Source organism: Oncorhynchus clarkii, chromosome 6 (genome assembly GCF_045791955.1).
Source record: "Oncorhynchus clarkii lewisi isolate Uvic-CL-2024 chromosome 6, UVic_Ocla_1.0, whole genome shotgun sequence".
Lineage (NCBI taxonomy): Eukaryota > Metazoa > Chordata > Actinopteri > Salmoniformes > Salmonidae > Oncorhynchus > Oncorhynchus clarkii.
The window spans coordinates 34,469,385-34,490,397 of NC_092152.1; positions in this window are offsets into that span (position 1 = coordinate 34,469,385).

The window sequence follows — 21,013 nt, forward strand, 5'->3', positions numbered from 1 at the left end:
TCGATCAGCGCACGGTCCAGCACGTCCCGAGAGGGAACCCAACTCCTCTCCTCAGGACCGTACCCCTCCCAATCTACTAGGTACTGATGACCACGGCCCCGAGGACGCATGTCCAAAATCCTACGGACCCTGTAGATGGGTGCGCCCTCGACAAGGATGGGGGGGGGGGGGGGGGGGAAGACGAGCGGGGGCGCGAAGAACGGGCTTGACACAGGAGACATGGAAGACCGGGTGGACGCGACGAAGATATCGCGGAAGAAGAAGTCGAACTGCGACAGGATTAATGATCCGAGAAATACGGAACGGACCAATGAACCGCGGGGTCAACTTGCGAGAAGTGGTCTTAAGGGGAAGGTTCTGAGTGGAGAGCCAAACTCTCTGACCGCGACAATATCTAGGACTCTTAGTTCTATGCTTATTAGCAGCCCTCACAGTCTGCGCCCTATAACGGCAAAGTGCAGACCTGACCCTCTTCCAGGTGCGCTCGCAACGTTGGACAAAAGCCTGAGCGGAGGGGACGCTGGACTCGGCGAACTGAGATGAGAACAGCGGAGGCTGGTACCCGAGGCTACTCTGAAAAGGAGATAGCCCGGTCGCAGACGAAGGAAGCGAGTTGTGGGCGTATTCTGCCCAGGGGAGCTGTTCTGACCAAGACGCAGGGTTGCGAAAAGAAAGACTGCGTAAGATGCGACCAATAGTCTGATTGGCCCGTTCTGCTTGACCGTTAGACTGGGGGTGAAAGCCGGAAGAGAGACTGACGGAAGCCCCAATCAAACGGCAAAACTCCCTCCAAAATTGAGACGTGAATTGCGGACCTCTGTCCGAAACGACGTCTGACGGAAGGCCATGAATTCTGAAAACATTCTCGATGATGATTTGTGCCGTCTCTTTAGCAGAAGGAAGCTTAGCAAGGGGAATGAAATGAGCCGCCTTAGAGAACCTATCGACAACCGTAAGAATAACAGTCTTCCCCGCTGACGAAGGCAGTCCGGTGACAAAATCTAAGGCGATGTGAGACCACGGTCGAGAGGGAATGGGAAGCGGCCTGAGACGGCCGGCAGGAGGGGAGTTACCGGACTTAGTCTGCGCGCAGACCGAACAAGCAGCCACGAAACGACGCGTGTCATGCTCCCGGGTGGGCCACCAAAAACGCTGGCGAATGGAAGCAAGCGTACCCCGAACGCCAGGGTGGCCGGCTAACTTGGCAGAGTGAGCCCACTGAAGAACGGCCAGACGAGTAGGAACGGGAACGAAAAGAAGGTTCCTAGGACAAGCGCGCGGCGACGGAGTGTGAGTGAGCGCTTGCTTTACCTGCCTCTCAATTCCCCAGACAGTCAACCCGACAACACGCCCCTCAGGGAGAATCCCCTCGGGGTCAGTGGAGGCTACTGAAGAACTGAAGAGACGAGATAAAGCATCAGGCTTGGTGTTCTTAGAGCCCGGACGATAAGAAATCACGAACTCGAAACGAGCGAAAAACAGCGCCCAACGCGCCTGACGCGCATTAAGTCGTTTGGCAGAACGGATGTACTCAAGGTTCCTATGGTCAGTCCAAACGACAAAAGGAACGGTCGCCCCCTCCAACCACTGTCGCCATTCGCCTAGGGCTAACCGGATGGCGAGCAGTTCGCGGTTTCCCACATCATAGTTACGTTCCGACGGCGACAGGCGATGAGAAAAATACGCGCATGGGTGGACCTTGTCGTCAGAGAGGGAGCGCTGAGAAAGAATGGCTCCCACGCCCACCTCTGACGCGTCAACCTCGACAACGAACTGTCTAGAGACGTCAGGTGTAACAAGGATAGGAGCGGATGTAAAACGATTCTTGAGGAGATCAAAAGCTCCCTGGGCGGAAACGGACCACTTAAAGCACGTCTTGACAGAAGTAAGGGCTGTGAGAGGAGCTGCCACCTGACCGAAATTACGGATGAAACGACGATAGAAGTTCGCGAAGCCGAGAAAGCGCTGCAGCTCGACGCGTGACTTAGGGGCGGGCCAATCAATGACAGCTTGGACCTTAGCGGGATCCATCTTAATGCCTTCAGCGGAAATAACAGAACCGAGAAATGTGACGGAGGAGGCATGAAAAGTGCACTTCTCAGCCTTCACAAAAAGACAATTCTCTAAAAGGCGCTGGAGGACACGTCGAACGTGCTGAACATGAATCTGGAGTGACGGTGAAAAAATCAGGATATCGTCAAGGTAAACGAAAACAAAGATGTTCAGCATGTCTCTCAGGACATCATTGACTAATGCCTGAAAGACAGCTGGAGCGTTAGCGAGGCCGAAAGGAAGAACCCGGTATTCAAAGTGCCCTAACGGAGTGTTAAACGCCGTCTTCCACTCGTCCCCCTCCCTGATGCGCACGAGATGGTAAGCGTTACGAAGGTCCAACTTAGTGAAAAACCTGGCTCCCTGCAGGATCTCGAAGGCTGAAGACATAAGAGGAAGCGGATAACGATTCTTCACTGTTATGTCATTCAGCCCTCGATAATCTATGCAGGGGCGCAGAGACCCGTCCTTCTTCTTGACAAAAAAAAACCCCGCTCCGGCGGGAGAGGAGGAGGGGACTATGGTACCGGCGTCAAGAGCTACAGACAAATAATCCTCGAGAGCCTTACGTTCGGGAGCCGACAGAGAGTATAGTCTACCCCGGGGGGGAGTGGTTCCCGGAAGGAGATCAATACTACAATCATACGACCGGTGTGGAGGAAGAGAGGTGGCCCTGGACCGACTGAACACCGTGCGCAGATCGTGATATTCCTCCGGCACCCCTGTCAAATCACCAGGCTCCTCCTGTGAAGAAGAGACAGAGGAAACAGGAGGGATAGCAGACATTAAACATTTCACATGACAAGAGACGTTCCAGGAGAGGATAGAATTACTAGACCAATTAATGGAAGGATTATGACAAACTAGCCAGGGATGGCCCAAAACAACAGGTGTAAAAGGTGAACGAAAAATTAAAAAAGAAATGGTTTCGCTATGATTACCAGAAACAGTGAGGGTTAACGGTAGCGTCTCACGCTGAATCCTGGGGAGAGGACTACCATCCAGGGCGAACAAGGCCGTGGACTCCCTTAACTGTCTGAGAGGAATGTCATGTTCCCGAGCCCAGGTCTCGTCCATAAAACAGCCCTCCGCCCCAGAGTCTATTAAGGCACTGCAGGAAGCTGACGAACCGGTCCAGCGTAGATGGACCGACAAGGTAGTGCAGGATCTTGAAGGAGAGACAGGAGTAGTAGCGCTCACCAGTAGCCCTCCGCTTACTGATGAGCTCTGGCTTTTACTGGACATGAAGTGACAAAATGACCAGCAGAACCGCAATAGAGACAGAGGCGGTTGGTGATTCTCCGTTCCCTCTCCTTAGTCGAGATGCGGATACCTCCCAGCTGCATAGGCTCAGCACCCGAGCCGGCAGAGGAAGATGGTAGTGATGCGGAGAGGGGGGCAACGGAGAACGCGAGCTCCTTTCCACGAGCTCGGTGACGAAGATCAACCCGTCGCTCAATGCGAATAGCGAGTTCAATCAAGGAATCCACGCTGGAAGGAACCTCCCGGGAGAGAATCTCATCCTTTACCTCTGCGCGGAGACCCTCCAGAAAACGAGCGAGCAAAGCCGGCTCGTTCCAGCCACTGGAGGCAGCAAGAGTGCGAAACTCAATAGAGTAGTCTGTTATGGATCGATTACCCTGACATAGGGAAGACAGGGCCCTGGAAGCCTCCTCCCCAAAAACAGATCGATCAAAAACCCGTATCATCTCCTCCTTAAAGTCCTGATACTGGTTAGTACACTCAGCCCTTGCCTCCCAGATTGCCGTGCCCCACTCACGAGCCCGTCCAGTAAGGAGAGATATGACGTAGGCGACACGAGCAGTGCTCCTGGAGTAAGTGTTGGGCTGGAGAGAAAACACAATATCACACTGGGTGAGGAACGAGCGGCATTCAGTGGGCTCCCCAGAGTAACACGGCGGGTTATTGATTCTGGGCTCCGGAGATTCGAAAGCCCTGGAAGTGGCCGGTGGATCGAGGCGGAGATGGTGAACCTGTTCTGTGAGGTTGGAGACTTGGGTGGCCAGGGTCTCAACGGCATGTCGAGCAGCAGACAATTCCTGCTTGTGTCTGCCTAGCATCGCTCCCTGGATCTCGACGGCTGAGTGGAGAGGATCCGAAGTCGCTGGGTCCATTCTTGGTCGGATTCTTCTGTTACGGTGCGTGAATGAGGACCCAAAAGCGAATTAACGTAAACAGAGCTTCTTTAATAACAAAACAAAACGTAGGCTCAGATGGACCGGCAGGTTCCGACAGGACAGGACAAGGTTGCAGCAAACATGACGATAGTCTGGTTCAGGCATGAACAACACAAACAAGAATCCGACAAAGACAGGAGCAGAAACAGAGAGAGATATAGAGGACTAATCAGAGGGAAAAAGGGAACAGGTGGGAAAAGGGGTGACGAGGTAGTTAGGAGGAGACAAGGCACAGCTGGGGGAAAGAGGGGGAGAAAAGGTAACCTAACAACGACCAGCAGAGGGAGACAGGGTGAAGGGAAAGGACAGAAACAAGACACAACATGACAGTACATGACAGTCAGAAAACAGGTAACATAAACAAAAGACAATCAATGCAGAAGTGGGGAACAGAGCTGGGGAACTGACAAATATAGGGGAGGTAATAACAGGTGATGAGTGAGTCCAAGTGAGTCCAATATCGCTGATGCGCGTGATGAGGGAAGGCAGGTGTGCGTAATGGATGATAGGAGTGTGTGATGCAGGGCAACCTGGCACCCTCAAGTGCCAGGGGGGGAGAGCGGGAGCAGACATGAAGTACCCCCCCTCTAGGGGTGTCACCCGGTGTCCCACCTGGGTGAACCGGCCGAGACATGGGCGCTGGGCAAGCGGTTGGGCAAGCGGTTCCAACGAACAGGCAGGAGCGTGAGAGCCTGGTGAGCCGGCTGAGGCATGAAGCCTGACGATCCGGCAGACGTGACAGCAATAGGTTTAGCTACCTAAGAATCTTCCTGCATGTTTATGGTCCAAGAAAGCTGTAGATCTGCGCACGTGTGCGCCTTCTCACTTCTCAAATTATGGGCTGATTTGAGTCATTCAGACAGAATGTGCATCGTCGTTTCATGTTTTTTACTACCCTTGCTCCGCTTGTTAGATATTCTGCACATTTATGGCTTGGAAGCAAATGTCATCACCATTGACCTAGTTCTCATAGTAGCAGTAAACAGCAGCAAAGTGATATGATTGAGAGAGACGTGATGAGAGTCAACCAGCGTTTTTGTGTCTCAGCTCCTGCTCTCTCTCTTTTTCTTGCCCTCCTGGTTTTGACCCTTGCCTGTCCTGACTCTGAGCCCGCCTGCCTGACCACTCTGCCTGACCCTGAGCCTGCCTGCCGACCTGTACCTTTGCCCCACCTCTGAATTATTGACCTCTGCTTACCCTGACCCTCCCTGCCGTCCGGTACTTTTACCCAAGCTCTGGTTTACTGACCCCTGTCTGCCTTGACCTGTCTATTGCCTGTCCCTGTTGCATTAATAATCCATTGTTAATTCGACGTTGTCTGGATCTGGGTCTTACCTTCATAACTGATAGCTGGAGTGATGCTTCTATGCAAATGTAGTTGATCAGTAGGCTAAAACGAGCTAAATAACTCAATGCATTTGCACACTCCTATTGAATATGCATCAACATGTATTGATCACATCTTTACTAATGGTGCAGAAATATGATTGAACCCTTTGACGGGTACAATCACATCTTTGTGATCATTGTTGTGTGGTCCCTGCAGTGTACGACCACAAATATGTGATTGGAACAGTAGCAACAGAACGCATGACGCAACAAACGCGTCTAAACACCATTGTTGTCTGAACAGCATCTAAATATTTTTTGTACTGATGGAAAATAAAGGTCTTAAACTGTATTCCTCAATTTGACCATTTCTTGTAAAAGATAAATGAGAACTTCATCATCCAAGCATCACATGGAACACATCTACTGCCAAACTCATTCCAAAAACCAGTCTAAATAACAGGTTGCGCTGACAACAAAAAAACTAACATAAGCTAGCGATTTAACAGCTAGACTAGTTTAAAATGTAACGTTACCACATCTTTGGTGAGCACAAGGGACTAATGTTTGGTTGTTTAGAAAATAAATGAGTGTCAGTTAACAGCAGCTAAATTCTTTATGATGGCAGCCATGTTTATTTATGTTTGACAATCAAAAACTCTTTAATCCCAGAATGCCATTCACTATAATGCCGCATTCAAAACAACTGGGAACTCATAAATCTCCGGCTGGGAAAAATAGATTTGAACGGTAGTCCAACTAGGAATTCCCAATCTAGGCCTCTTTCGAGAGCTCCAACTTTCCGACCTGAAGAATACTGATGTCATGATTTGAGCTTCTTGTTTTCAGAGTTCCCCGTTGTTTTGTACGCGGCATGAAATGCAGATTAACAAAGTCCATTGCCTGGAAAATATAAATTTAGCTTGGCCACTTTTCAGCATATTACAAACAGTGGCTGTCACTGCCATTTATGATGAGGGAGCACCATTTTTTTTCTTCATGAGCATGGCCTTATTTCTATTACAGCATGTTGGATGACTGTCATTCATATTCCATTCACCCAGTTCAATGAAACATTGATAGGTTCACATTTTTCCTATACCCATCGTGAGGTTGCTACAACCTAGCCTATGAATTAAAGTTTACAACCTAGGTGCACACAGGTCGAAAGATAAAAATTTGAGATGACAGACAGTGACACACACAGTACCGCCTTGTACACTATTTTCTGCATCTAGCTTATCTAGGGTGTAATCATTAGTCCAACAGTTGCAAACGAGAGTTTCGATTGGACAAATTCAGGTATTTTTATCCACATTTTGTTTGCTTCCATTTAAGAAATGTTTTTCAAAAGAACATGTTGTATTCATTCTAGCCTCTATGCACTCTCCTCCTCTCACCTTTTCCGTTTGTTTGTGGACTTCAATGAACAACAAATCAGCTGTATGTGACCAGTCGACAAAACCTTTCCAAGCCAAACCATGTCATAACCGTTACGCACAGCCTACATCATTGTCCCCATATTAGCTAAAGTAAATAAATCATTAAACCAACTTTTGTATTGCTGATTCAACTTGTTAGCCAGGGTTCGTGAAGAATTTTACGACTATCAGATGAGACTGAATAAGGTGACGATTAACAATTAACTGCAATCGATATAAAAGATTACCAGGTCTTTAAGAGTTTATTCGGAAGACAACAGCTCTATAAACATTCTTCTGTGGTGCCCCAACTTCCTAGTTAATTACATTTACATGATTAGTTTAATCAGGTAATATTAATTACAGAGAATTTATTTAACAAAAATAGCATGTCATATCATTTAATCCATAGTAAAGACACGACACAGTGTATAGTCAGTAAGCAGTTAGATCGGTGGGCCCCGTTGGCAATAAATTAGTACAACCAAAATTAATACAACCAAATTCATTTGTGTGAGGTTTTCAGGTGCATGGAGGAATGTATCGTGGGGGGATATGATGGAGGAAATATTACTATGATGGGGGATTTATCAATAAATGTTGGGCAAACATTTTATTTCAATCGAATCATATTTTCCCTAGCCAACAACCTTTAGCCTAATCTGTAGACTACTGTAGACTAAAGAGCACGATTTGAGTTGATACATTTGTTAGGAATTTTATGAATAATGACTAAACAATATATACATTTGAAATAGAACTATAACTAATTAAACTCTACTCTGTTTTATTATATCTGATTAACAATATTAATTCATAAGGAAGGGATTGTGGAGCATGAAACAGGGGGTAATTAAATAAAATAAATACCATTCCAGCCAGGTTGGATAGGCCTGGAATTGTGGGTTTTTAAGTAAGCAAAAAGGGTCGTTAACCTATGGTTGAACAGACTCAACTTAGCTCTGGGATGTTTAGATAAGGCAGAGAGTGTTTTACTGGGTTTTCCATTATCTGAAACTGTCTTCTAAATGGTGATGGACGAAGACTTCAGAAGTTTAATCTCGATTTAACTGTGTGTCTGGAGTGAGAGAGAGAACCTATGACGTTTATAACCTATGACGTCATATTTTGTATATAAACTGTTGTTTGTGGTTACATGGCAGCGCGCTCCGAGAATAAATACTATTTTATATCTAATTTTGATTAGACTGGTCTCTGTCTATTTTATGCAAATAAGAATCTTACAAATTCTCATAGAATAGACTAAGATAATTCAATTAATGAAAACATATTGGAATTATGAAATTACATTAACAACATTACATCGACTTTGCCTAGGAATATACTGTGTAGTTAGTAATACTTGAAGTTTATACAAATGTAACCACTCTTTGTAAGGAGAGCAATAACTGGACCACCCATGTAACATTCAACCCGTAGATGGTGCAAAAACATAAACCTAGGAAATCCTGTTTAGCTCCATAGTTTACGATAACCCATTATATCTACAACATCGCTTCACTCATGCCGCGGCCTCTGCATACAATATAGCGGTTCATACGCACACACCATTCAATCTGATCGCCCACACAAACTACCTCACTTTTATTGATTACATGACTTTGTCCGCCACGACCAGGTTAAAATCTATCCACCACATTTGATGAGAAATATCTTCCTCACTTGGTGACGAGGCACAAGCATCTGTAGGGTAAATGTCCAGTGGTGATAATACATTGACATTATGATGAAATGTAGCCTCCGCTGTAGCCTAGTTTTTCCAGGGGAGAATAAATTGAACTAATTAAAAAAATGAAGGAAATGTACAGTATTTTTGGATGCTAGCCTTTCACGGCCTTAGCCATGGTCGGCATATGTAATATATGCACGTACCCTGCTCTCACTTTTTGTATGCCACTATTGTATCAAATACACTAGATGTAGCACCTAATAATTATACAACTATCAATAATACTATTGATGCTCACTGCTCCTACTATAGGAAGAAAGTTTAATAAAGCCTCATATGAAGCAGACATTGCGGTATTGATACAATGAGGGGTGTAGAGAATAGCAGCAAAATGCAACACTCAGATTCTTGAACAGCAGCATAGAACTCTGGTACCGCGTGCAAAAAGAGCTCAAGCTGTAAGGGCCGTCATTAATATTTAGAATATTTATAGTGTCCATATCTAGAAAAACCAAAGTTCCAAAGGCTGGGCCTAATATTGTGTATAAGAGATCATAAAATATGTTTTGTAGTGATTCCCATGTTCATGATATGAAGAATATTTGCTAGTCTGTGGTGTGTAATGAGGAGCAATCAGACGCTGCACTTGACACATTTATGACATTGCTAATTCCAGCTACTAATAAGCATGCAACCATTAAGAAAATGACTGTAAAAACTGTTACATTTCTGTGGATTGACGAGGAATTGAAAAATGTTATGGTTGAGAGGGATGAGGCAAAAGGAATGACAAATAAGTCTGGCTGCACAACCGATTGACAAACGTACTGCAAATTGAGAAATCATGTGACTAAACTGAAAAGAAGAAGAAACTACACTATGAAACAAATATAAAGAATGAAAGTGAAACACCTTCAATTCTGTTTTGGGCAAAAAAGCAAACTCAGCTCCAACCCTCATTAACGGCTCATTGGCTCAGATGGCTCATTCATCGCAAAACCCACTCATATTGCCAACTACTTTAAAGATGCTTTCATTGGCAAGATTAACAAGTTTAGGCATGACAAGCCAACAACAAATGCCGACCCTACACATTCAAGTATAATTGACCAAATTCTGAAAGACAAGTATTGTAAGTTTGAATGTGTAAATTAACTGTGGAAGAGGTGAAACAAATGACAAGCCATCTGAGGAGAAAAATGACTGAGGATAATTGCTGACGATATTACTACTCCTATTTGCCATATCTTCAATCTAAGCCTACAAGAAAGAGTGTGCCCTCAGACCTGGAGGTAAGCAATCATCATTCTACTTCCAAGAATAGTAAAGCCCACTTTACTGGCTCAAACAGCCCACCAAGCAGCCTGTTACCAACATCTGGTAAACTTTTGGAAAACATTTTTTTGACCAGTAAAAAAATTGACAACAAACGTTCAGCACACTTATTATATGGAAGGGCATTCAACAACACAAATGACTGATGATTGGCTGGGAGAAATTGGTGATAAAAAGATTGCAGGAGCAATCTTGCCATAGCAACTATGTAAAAACAAGATCCCACAACTTAAGGTGGGATAAAGGGCTACCTAGGTATGATCCTCAATCAGAGACAACGATAAACAGCTGCCTCTGATTTGGAACCATACTAGGCCAACAAAGAAATATAAACATAGATTTGCCAACCCAAGTCACACCCTGACCTAACCAAACAGAGAATGAACAAGGCTCTCTAAGTTCAGATCGTGACAACTTGATGTTTTACACATTTTATTGTGTTACAGCCTTAATTTCAAATAGATTCAATTTAGATTTTTTTGGTCTCTGTCATACACAATACCCCATAATGTCAAAAGTGGAATTATGTTTTGAGCCAATACGTATTTAAACCTTCTGTTATGGCAAGCCTAAATATGATCAAGAGTAAAACTGTGCACAACTCACATGATAAGTTGCAGGGACTCATTCTGTGTGTAATAATAGTGTTTACCATGATTTTTAAATGACTATTTCATCTCTGTACCCCATACATTTAATTATCTGTAAAGTCCCTCAGTCGAGAAGTTAATTGCAAACAAAGATTCAACCACAAAGACCTTGGCGTTTTTCCAATCCCTTATAAAGAAGGACACCTATTTCTAGATGTGTAAAATTTAAAAAAGCAGATATTGAATATCCCTATGAGCATGGTGAAGTTATTAATTACATTTTGGATGGTGTATCAATACACCATCCAGGTGACATTCTTAACTCAGTTGCCAGAGAGGAAGGAAACCGCTCACGGATTTCACCATGAGGCCAATGGTGAATTTAAAACAGTTTAATGGCTGTGATAATACAACACATTACTGAGTACCACATATTTTCAAGCATAGTGGTGCCTGCACCATGTTATGGCTATGCTTGTAATTGTTAAGAACTGGGTAGTTTTTCAGAATAAAAAATAAACTGAATGGAGCTAAGCATAGGCAAAATCCTAGAGGAAAACCTGGTTCAGTCTGCTTTCCACTAGACATTGGGAGATAAATTAATCTTTCAGCAGGACAATAACCTAAAACACAAGGCCAATATACACTAGAGTTGCTTACCAAGACTACACATGATGTTCCAGAGTGGCCTAATTACCAGTTTAAATCGGCTTTAAAATCTATGTGTCTAGCCCTGCAGAACTTTACGTTTGGTTTTGTATTTTTGTTGTTTTGTTGGAGTTCAGTATTAAAAATCATGAACACTTTCCACGCTGCGTTTTTGGTCTCATTCATCTGACGACGGACGTAACACAAGGGGTGTGCATACTTTCTGAAGGCACTGTATACAAATAAACAACAACCTACAAATATGTCTGATGATGAAATACTTGCGAGTGATGAAGAAAACTACTGGAGGGGCGCCGATGGTGTCGTCGAACTGTATTAATTTGAGCCTGAGTACTCGGCTGAAGAATTGAGGCATATTGAGCTTCAGTTGGCTGCCACCGCTCTAGCCACCGAGGCCACAGCAGTAGCTGGACCACAGCCCCAACCCATCCCCAGAATCAACACAGACTAGTGGTGCAGTGGCAAATGTGCTCCAATGCCGCGAATGAGGAATATTAGTGCTGGAGAGAATTCAAATATGTGACTACAGTTCTTCCAGAAATGGAGGAACGTAATAATGTTGAGGAGCAGTTAGTTTGCTTTTGCGACCACAGGGATTGCGCTGCCCACATAAACTCTGGTGTTCTGGAAAATGTCTACATATTTAAACAATATGGAGATGCTACAATCATTCAGTACAGTGTAGTAAGCAGTTACACCGGCGTGCCCAGGTGGCAATAAATTAGTAAAACCAAAAGCTTACCTCGACTGTGAAGAATTCTAGTGTTGGATAGTCATAGCCAGTTAGCTAACATAGCATCCCTCTGATTGAGCCGGGTATTTGAGTAGGCTAAACTAGCTAGCTGCATTTTCTAGCTAGCTATGTAAGTGAAAAAAATGACTCTCTGTCCTCTTTAATTTTTTATGAAATGTATTTGTGCTAACCTACAGAGTATTGTTGAGGTTACTGTAGATCTTCATTGCAAAACAGTGTGTTTTAATCAATTATTTAGTGAAGTGAATATATTTTGTCATTGAGTGGTAACGTCTGCTTCCAACTCACTCTCAAACACGTAGATCCCCTGAACGCAGCTCACTTTCCAGACCACTTTCCAGCTCACACTCTCAAACACATAGATCCCCTGAACGCAGCTCACTCTCCAGATCCCAATCACCTTAATTCTGATCACCTGTTCACTCACCTGTGTGTCATTATCACACACTATTTAATTCAGTTCTTTGCACCCCATCATTGTGAAGTATTGTTTGTTATGTGAGACACTTCTATTCAGAGCTCTGTTTTTCCTGTAATTTAACCTCTTGGGTAGGGGGCAGTATTTTCACGTCTGGATTAAATGCGTGCCCAAAGTAAACTGCCTATTATATTCGATTTGGATAGATAACACTCTAAAGTTATGTCTGTGAGTATAAAATAACTGATATGGCAGGCGAAACCCAGAGGACAAACCACCCCCCCCAAAAAAATTTTTTTAAACTATTTCCAATGGCTGTCACTTTTATTATAATTATTGCAGTTCCTAGGGCTTCCACTAGATGTCAACAGTCTTTAGAAAGAGTTTCAGGCTGGGTTTTGGAAAAATGAGCCAGAAATTGTAGTTTTTCTAGGTGGCTCCCATTTTGGCTGTTGTATATCCAAGCGCATGAATGAGAACGCGTTCTTTGATATTTTTCTCCGGTAAAGACAATAACGATTCTCGGTCTTAAATTTTATCGTTTATTTACGTATTAGCAGGCAGTTGAATTTGGCAGTTGAATAATAAAAGTTAGTAGAAACATGTCAAACGATGTTTAAAATCAATCCTCAGGTTGTTTTTGTCATAAATAATCAATAATATTTCAACCGGACAAAAGCTTCGTCAATAGAAAAGGAGAAACAAGAAATGCGTGCACCCGATCATGCGCAGGACTCATGGCTGGATATTTCCACTGGCCTCTCATTGAAAGTGCTGTATCTCCCTCATTTTTCAGAGTAAAAGCCTGAAACTAAAGACTGGACACATGTAGAGGAAGCCATAGATATCGTGAAATGGGTCCTAAGTCTTAGTATGGTCTTTGTATAGTACTTCCTGGTTGGATTTTTCTCAGGTTTTCGCCTGCCATATCATTTCTGTTAACCTCTCTAGGGTAGGGGGCAGCATTCGGAATTTTGGATGAAAAGCATGCCCAAATTCAACGGCCTGCTACTCGGGCCCAGAAGATATGATATGCATACAGTATAACTGGTAGATTTGGATAGAAAACACTCTAAAGTTTCCAAAACTGTTAAAATAGTGTCTGTGAGCATAACAGAACTGATTTGGCAGGCGAAAACATGAGAAAAATCAATTCAGGAAGTAGTTGTTTTTTTGGTTTTGTAGTTTTCTATTCAATGGCATTACTGTATTCATTGACTTAGGACTCAATTTGCAGTTCCTATGCCTTCCAGTAGATGTCAACAGTCTTTAGAAATTGTTTCAGGCTTGTATTCTTATAAATAAGGGAGTAAGACCAGTCTGAATGAGTGGACCCTACCGTGTCGCAGAGCTTTTTCATGCACAATCTCGAGAGAGTGCATTTCTTGTCTAACTTTTATATGAAGACATTATTTTCCGGTTGAAATATTATAGATAATTTAGGCTAAAAACAACCTGAGGATTGAATATAAACATCGTTTGACATGTTTCTATGAACTTTACGGATACAATTAGGATTTTTTTTGTCTGCCTGTTTTGACTGCGTTTGAGCCTGTGGATTACTGAAGACAACACGAACAAAACTGAGGTTTTTGGATATAAAGAGACTTTAACGAACAAAAGGAACATTTATTGAGTAAATGAATGTCTTCTGATTGCCACCATATGAAGATCATCAAAGGTAAGGGATTCATTTTATCTCTGTTTCTGAGTTTTGTAATGCTTCTGCTTGGCTGGTTACTGTTTGTAATAATTTGTCAACTGGGCTATGTTCTGGGCTTGGTATGCTTTCGTCGAAAAGCATTTTATAAATCTGACACTGTGGTTGGATTAACAAGAAGTTCATCTTTAAACCTATTTAAAATATGTTTTTTTTTCTGAATTTTTATAATGAGCATTTCTGTATTTGAATTTGGCGCTCTGCAATCTCACTGGATGTTGGCCAGGTGGGACGCCACATACCCTAGAGAGGTTTTTATACTCACAGACATTATTTGAACAGTTTTGGAAAATTGTGTGTTTTCTATCCAAATCTACTAATTATATGCTTGTCCTAGCTTCTGGGCCTAAGTAGCAGGCAGTTTAATTTGGGCACGCTTTTCATCCAAAATTCCGAATGCTTCCCCCTACCCTAGTGAAGTTAACCTTGCCGCCCTAGGAGGGGTAAGCAATTATTTTTGTCCATTAAGTATGTATAGTGCATTCTGAAAGTTTTCAGACCCCTTGACTTTTTCCACATTTTGTTACATTACAGCCGTATTCTAAAATTGATTAAATAGTTTTTTCCGCTAATGAGTCTACACACAATACCCCATAATGACAAATCAAAAACCTGGATTTTGTAAATGTTTGCTAATTTATTAAAGGTAAAAAACTGAAATACATTTACATAAGTATCACGTTTCAGGAGAAGACCCAGATGCAGACTGTGTCGAAGTAACAAAAGTTTATGACTAGAACGGGGGGCAGGCAAAACAACAAGTCAAGGGCAAGCAGGTTGGGGGTGTAGCCACGGGTCTATAGCGGCGTGACAGCCACGGGTCTATAGCGGCATGACAGCGCATTCGGTTTGACATTCTTGGATCCTGGTCAGTATGAGAGGGAGAAGTTGAACCGGGTGAAAGGCAGAGCCCACCTAGCCTGCCTGGAATTGAGACGCTTGGTGGTGTGAAGATATTCCAGGTTCTTGTGGTATGTCCCCACAATGAACGGATGTTCCGTCCCCTCCTGCCAGTGCCTCCACTCCAACGCCATCTTCACTGCGAGAAGCTCATGATTCCCCACATCAGAACACTGAGACAGGCCAGACGCCACTCCAACATCCAAAGCATCGGTCTCTACCACGAACTGGCTGGATGGGTCAGGATGAACCAAGATGGGAGCTGTGGTGAAATGGAACACCAGGTCAGCAGCAGGGGATCACGTGAACAGAACCTTGGGAAAGGTGAGTGCAGACAGGGGGGAAGCCAAGGTGCTGTTACCCTGGATGAAGCGGTGATAAAAGTAGGCGAATCCCAGGAAACGTTGCAGTTGCACTTTGGATGTAGGCCAGGGCCACCGCTCTCACCTTCCCGGGATCCATCTGTGCACTCCCTGCAACAATGTTGTAACCCAGGAAGGGGATGGTGAAGCGATGGAATTTGCACTTCTCTGCTTTCACAAAAAGCTGGTTCTCCAGGAGGCATTGGAGAACCTGTCAGATGTGGAGCACGTGTTCTTGGGTGGAGAGGGAGAAAACGAGGATGTCATCGAACTAGACAAAGACAAAGACAAACCGATAAACATGTCGCAAAGAACATCATTCACCAGAGCCTGGAACACAGCAGGGGCATTGGTAAGGCCAAAGGGCATGACCAGATACTCGTATTGACCATTGGCCGTGTTGAAGGCAGTCTTCCACTCGTCCCCTTACTGTATCCACACCCCTGGAACGGCTCAAAGGCCAAGGAGATGAGTGGTAGCGGGTAGCGGTTATTCACTGTGATGTCGTTCAGGGTTGTCGATGTATGAACCCTGCACCTAGGGAGTCCTCAATGTAGGTCCCCATAGCCTTGGTCTCCAGACCCGATAGAGAGTACATTCGTCCCCGGGGCAAATTGGTACCTGAGAGAAGGTCAATCCCACAGTCATAGGGTTGGTGTGGCGGAAGCGAAGTGGCCCGGGGTTTACTGAACACCACCCGGAGGTCCTGGTACTCCGCGGTAATGAGGGAGAGGTCCTGGGCAACTTCTGAGCCCCCAGAAAGATGTCCCGGGACAGGCTGCGCTGACTTCAGGCAATGAGCATGGCAGAACGGACTCCAGCCCATGATGACACCCGCAGACCAGTCAATAAGGGGATTGTGTCGCTGGAGCCAAGAGAATCCCAATACCACGAGAACCTGCAGAGACTTAATAATCAGAAACTGGATCATCTCGCTGTGGATCCCTGACACATGTTGGTTAACGGGGGTGGCATTGTGGGTGACCTGGCCTATAGAGCGCCCATCCAGTGTCAATGGGAAAGGAGAGGGGCTGAGTGAGGATGCCCAGCTCGGACGCCAGGGTAGCATCCATAAAGCTCTTATCAGAGAGATTGACTGGTTCCCCCACCGCAAGATGGCATGAAAATGGGTGTGAGTAAGGGGAGAGGAAAAGTTCCCCATATGGCCCACCAGAGCACTCACTCCTACCGATGAGCCTGGTCTTAGTGGACAGGTGGCCACGAAATGACCAGCAGTCCCGCAATACAGGCAACTCTTAATGTGAAGCCTGTATAGCCATTCGACTGTGGACAGCCTCTCTGGAGACTCCCGGGGGAACTCCGGAAGCCTAGGGTTCTCTCGGCAATGGAGCCGGTCGGGACTTCAGGGTTGTCTCGGAGACAAGTGGAAGCCTTGGGTTCAAGTCCGAGCTCTGGCTGGGCCACTCAAGGACATTCAGAGACAGTCCCAAAGCCATTCCTGCATTGCCTTGGCTGTGTGCTTGTTGTTGTCCTGTTGGAAGGTGATCATTCGCCCCAGTCTGAGGTCTTGATTTTTCTGTACTTTGCTCTGTTCATCTTTCCTTTGAACCTGACTAGTCTCGCCGTCCCTGCCGCTGAAAAACTAGTGGCTTCCGTCTTGCCACTCTACCATAAAGGCCTGATTGGTGGAGTCCTTCTGGAAGTTTCTCCCATCTCCACAGAGGAACTCTGGAGCTCTGTCAGAGTGACCATCGGGTTCTTGGTCACCTCACTGACCAAGGCCCTTCTCCTGCGATTGCTCAGTTAGAATGGGTGGCCAGCTCTAGGAAGAGTCTTGATGGTTCCAAACTTCTTCCACTTAATAAATGGAGGCCACTGTGTTCTTGGGGACCTTCAATGCTGGCACCCTTCCCCAGATATGTGCCTCAACACAATCCTGTCTCAGAGCTCTACGGACAATTCCTTTGACCTCATGGCTTGGTTTTTGCTCTGACATGCACTGTCAACTGTGGGACCTTATATAGACAGATGTGTGCCTTTCCAAATTATGTCCAATCTATTGAATTTACCACAGGTGGACACAAATCATGTTGTGGAAACATCTCAAAGATGATCAATGAAAACAGGATGCACTTGAGCTACATTTACAGTCTCATAGCGAAGGGTCTGAATACTTATGTAAATAAGGTATTTGTTTTTTATTACTAATAAATTTGCAAAGTTTTCCGAAAAAAATGCTTTTGCTTTGTCATTATGTGGTATCGTGTGTAGATTGATAAGGATATTTTTTTTATTCAATCCATTTTAGAATAAGGATTTAACGTAACAAAACAGTGGAAAAATCAAGGGGTCTGAATACTTTCCAAATGCACTGTAAATGACTGTACATTTTTTAGTTCCAGTTAGTGATCTACCTTGCTTGAATAAACTCTTAATAACTGGATAATGAGCCCTGCCTGATCCTTGGAATGAGTTTTCCTCAACACGGCGGTGTCAGAGGAAGGCCCTAAAAATTGTCAAAGACTCCCGCCTCTCAAGTCATAGACTTTTCTCTTTGCTACTGCACGGCAAGCAGTACCGGAGCGCCAAGTTTGGGACTAAAAGGCTTCTTAACAGCTAGCCCCAAGCCATAAGACTGAGTCGGCTGCTATTTTATTCTTATTTATTCTTTTTTTAAATGACACTATTGAACAGGCTTAAAACCTCTCTGGGATATGTGGGACGGTAGCGTCCCACCTCGCCAACAACCAGTGAAATTGCAGGGCGCCAAATTCAAAACAACAGAAATCCTATAATTAAAATTCCTCAAACATACAAGTATTTTACACCATTTTAAAGATAAACTTGTTGTAAATCCAGCCACAGTGTCCGATTTCAAAAAGGCTTTACGACGAAAGCACAAATTGTTATGTTAGGTCAGCACCTAGTCACAGAAAAACACAGCCATTTTTCCAGCCAAAGAGAGGAGTCACAAAAAGCAGAAATAGAGATAAAATTAATCACTAACCTTTGATGATCTTCATCAGATGACATTCATAGGACTTCATGTTACACAATACAGTGCCTTGCGAAAGTATGAACTTTGATTGGTAGATTGGTAGATTTGCAGTGGTCAGATACTCCTTCCATTTCAATATTATCGCTTGTACAGTGCTCCTTGGGATGTTTAAAGCTTGGGAAATCTTTTTGTATCCAAATCCGGCTTTAAACTTCTTCACAACAGTATCTCGGAACTGCCTGGTGTGTTCCTTGTTCTTCATGATGCACTCTGCGCTTTTAACAGACCTCTGAGACTATCACAGTGCAGGTGCATTTATACGGAGACTTGATTACACACAGGTGGATTGTATTTATCATCATTAGTCATTTAGGTCAACATTGGATCATTCAGAGATCCTCACTGAACTTCTGGAGAGAGTTTGCTGCACTGAAAGTAAAGGGGCTGAATAATTTTGCACGCCCAATTTTTCAGTTTTTGAATTGTTAAAAAAGTTTGAAATATCCAATAAATGTCGTTCCACTTCATGATTGTGTCCCACTTGTTGATTCTTCACAAAAAATACAGTTTTATATCTTTATGTTTGAAGCCTGAAATGTGGCAAAAGGTTGCAAAGTTCAAGGGGGCCGAATACTTTCGCAAGGCACTGTATATGTATATTTTGTTTGATAAAGTTCATATTTATATCCAAAAATCTCAGTTTACATTGGCGCGTTACATTCAGTCATGTTTTGCTTCCAAGACATCCGGTGATTTTGCAGAGAGCCACATCAATTTACAGGAATACTCATCATAAATGTTGATGAAAATACAAGTGTTATGTGTGGAACTTTAGATAAACTTCTCCTTAATGCAACCACTTTGTCAGATTTCAAAAAAAGCTTCACTGAAAAAGCACACCATGCAATAATCTGAGTACAGCGCTCAGACCTCAAAACTAGGAATACAGATATCCGCCATGTTGTGGGAGTCAACAGAAGTCAGAAATAGCATTATAAATATTCACTTACCTTTGATGATCTTCATCAGAATACACTCCCAGGAATCCCAGTTCCACAATAAAATGTTTGATTTGTTCTCGCATTTAACACACAATCCAAACTCACGAGGCGCGGGCAAGTCCAGGTGAAAGTTCAGATGAAAAGTCATATTACAGTTCGTAGAAACTTGTCAAACGAAGTATAGAATCAATCTTTAGGATGTTTTTATCATAAATCTTCAATAATGTTCCAACCGGAGAATTCCTTTGTCTGTAGAAATGCGATGGAACGCAGGTCACTCTCACGTGAACGAGCGTGATCAGCTCATGGCACTCTGGCAGAGCCCTGACTCATTCAGCTCTCATTCCCCCCTCCTTCACAGTAGAAGCATCAAACAAGGTTCTAAAGACTGTTGACATCTAGTGGAAGCCTTAGGACTTGCAATATCAAATCAAAGTTTATTTGTCACGTGCGCCGAACACACCAGGTGTAAAACTTACAGTGCAATGCTTACTTACAGGCTCTAACCAATGGTGCCAAAAAAAAGGTATGTGTGTGTGTAGGTAAGTAAAGAAATATAACAACAGTAGAAAGACATTTGAAAAAAGAGTAGCAAGGCTATATACAGACACCTGTTAGTCAGGCTTATAGAAGTAGTGTCAGGCTTATAGAGGTAGTAGCACAATTGGTTAGGAGACCGTAAAACGGTGGCCATCTCCTCTGGCGCCATCTCCTCCAGCGCCATCTATATGACCCCATAGACTCTACGTTGGATAGGCAATGACTTGAAAAACTACAAACCTCAGATTTCCCACTTCCTGGTTGGATTTTTTCTCAGGTTTTTGCCTGCCATTTGAGTTATGTTATACTCACAGACATCATTCAAACTGTTTTATAAACTTCAGAGTGTTTTCTATCCAAATCTATTAATAATATGCATATATTAGTAACTGGGCCTGAGTAGCAGGCAGTTTATTCTGGGCACCTTATTCATCCAAGCTACTCAATACTGCCCCCCAGTCCCAAAGAAGTTAAAACCTCTTATGGCTGCAATCCCGTTAACGGGATCGATATGACAACAGCCAGTGAAAGTGCAGGGTGCCAAATTCAAAACAACAGAAATCCCATAATTACAATTCCTCAAACATACATGTATTTTATACCATTTTAAATGTAATCTTGTTGTTAATCCCAACACAGTGTCTTATTTCAAATATACTTTACAGCGAAAGCACCACAAACGATTATGTTAGGTCACCACCAAGCCACAAACACAGCCATTTTTCCAGCCAAAGATGGGAGTCACAAAAAGCACAAATAGAGATAAAATGAATCACTAACCTTTGATGATCGTCATCAGATGACACTCATACGTTCACTAGTTCCAAAAACATCCAGTGATTTTGCAAAGCCACATCGATTCAACAGAAATACTCATCATAAATGTAGATGATAATACAAGTTATACACATGGAATTATAGATATACCTCTCCTTAATGCAACAGCTGTGTCAGATTTCTTTTTTACTTTACGGAAAAAGCAAACCATGCAATAATCTGAGACGGCGCTCAGAAAAATAATCAAATTAGCCGCCATGTTGGAGTCAACAGAAACCAGACATGACATGATAAATAT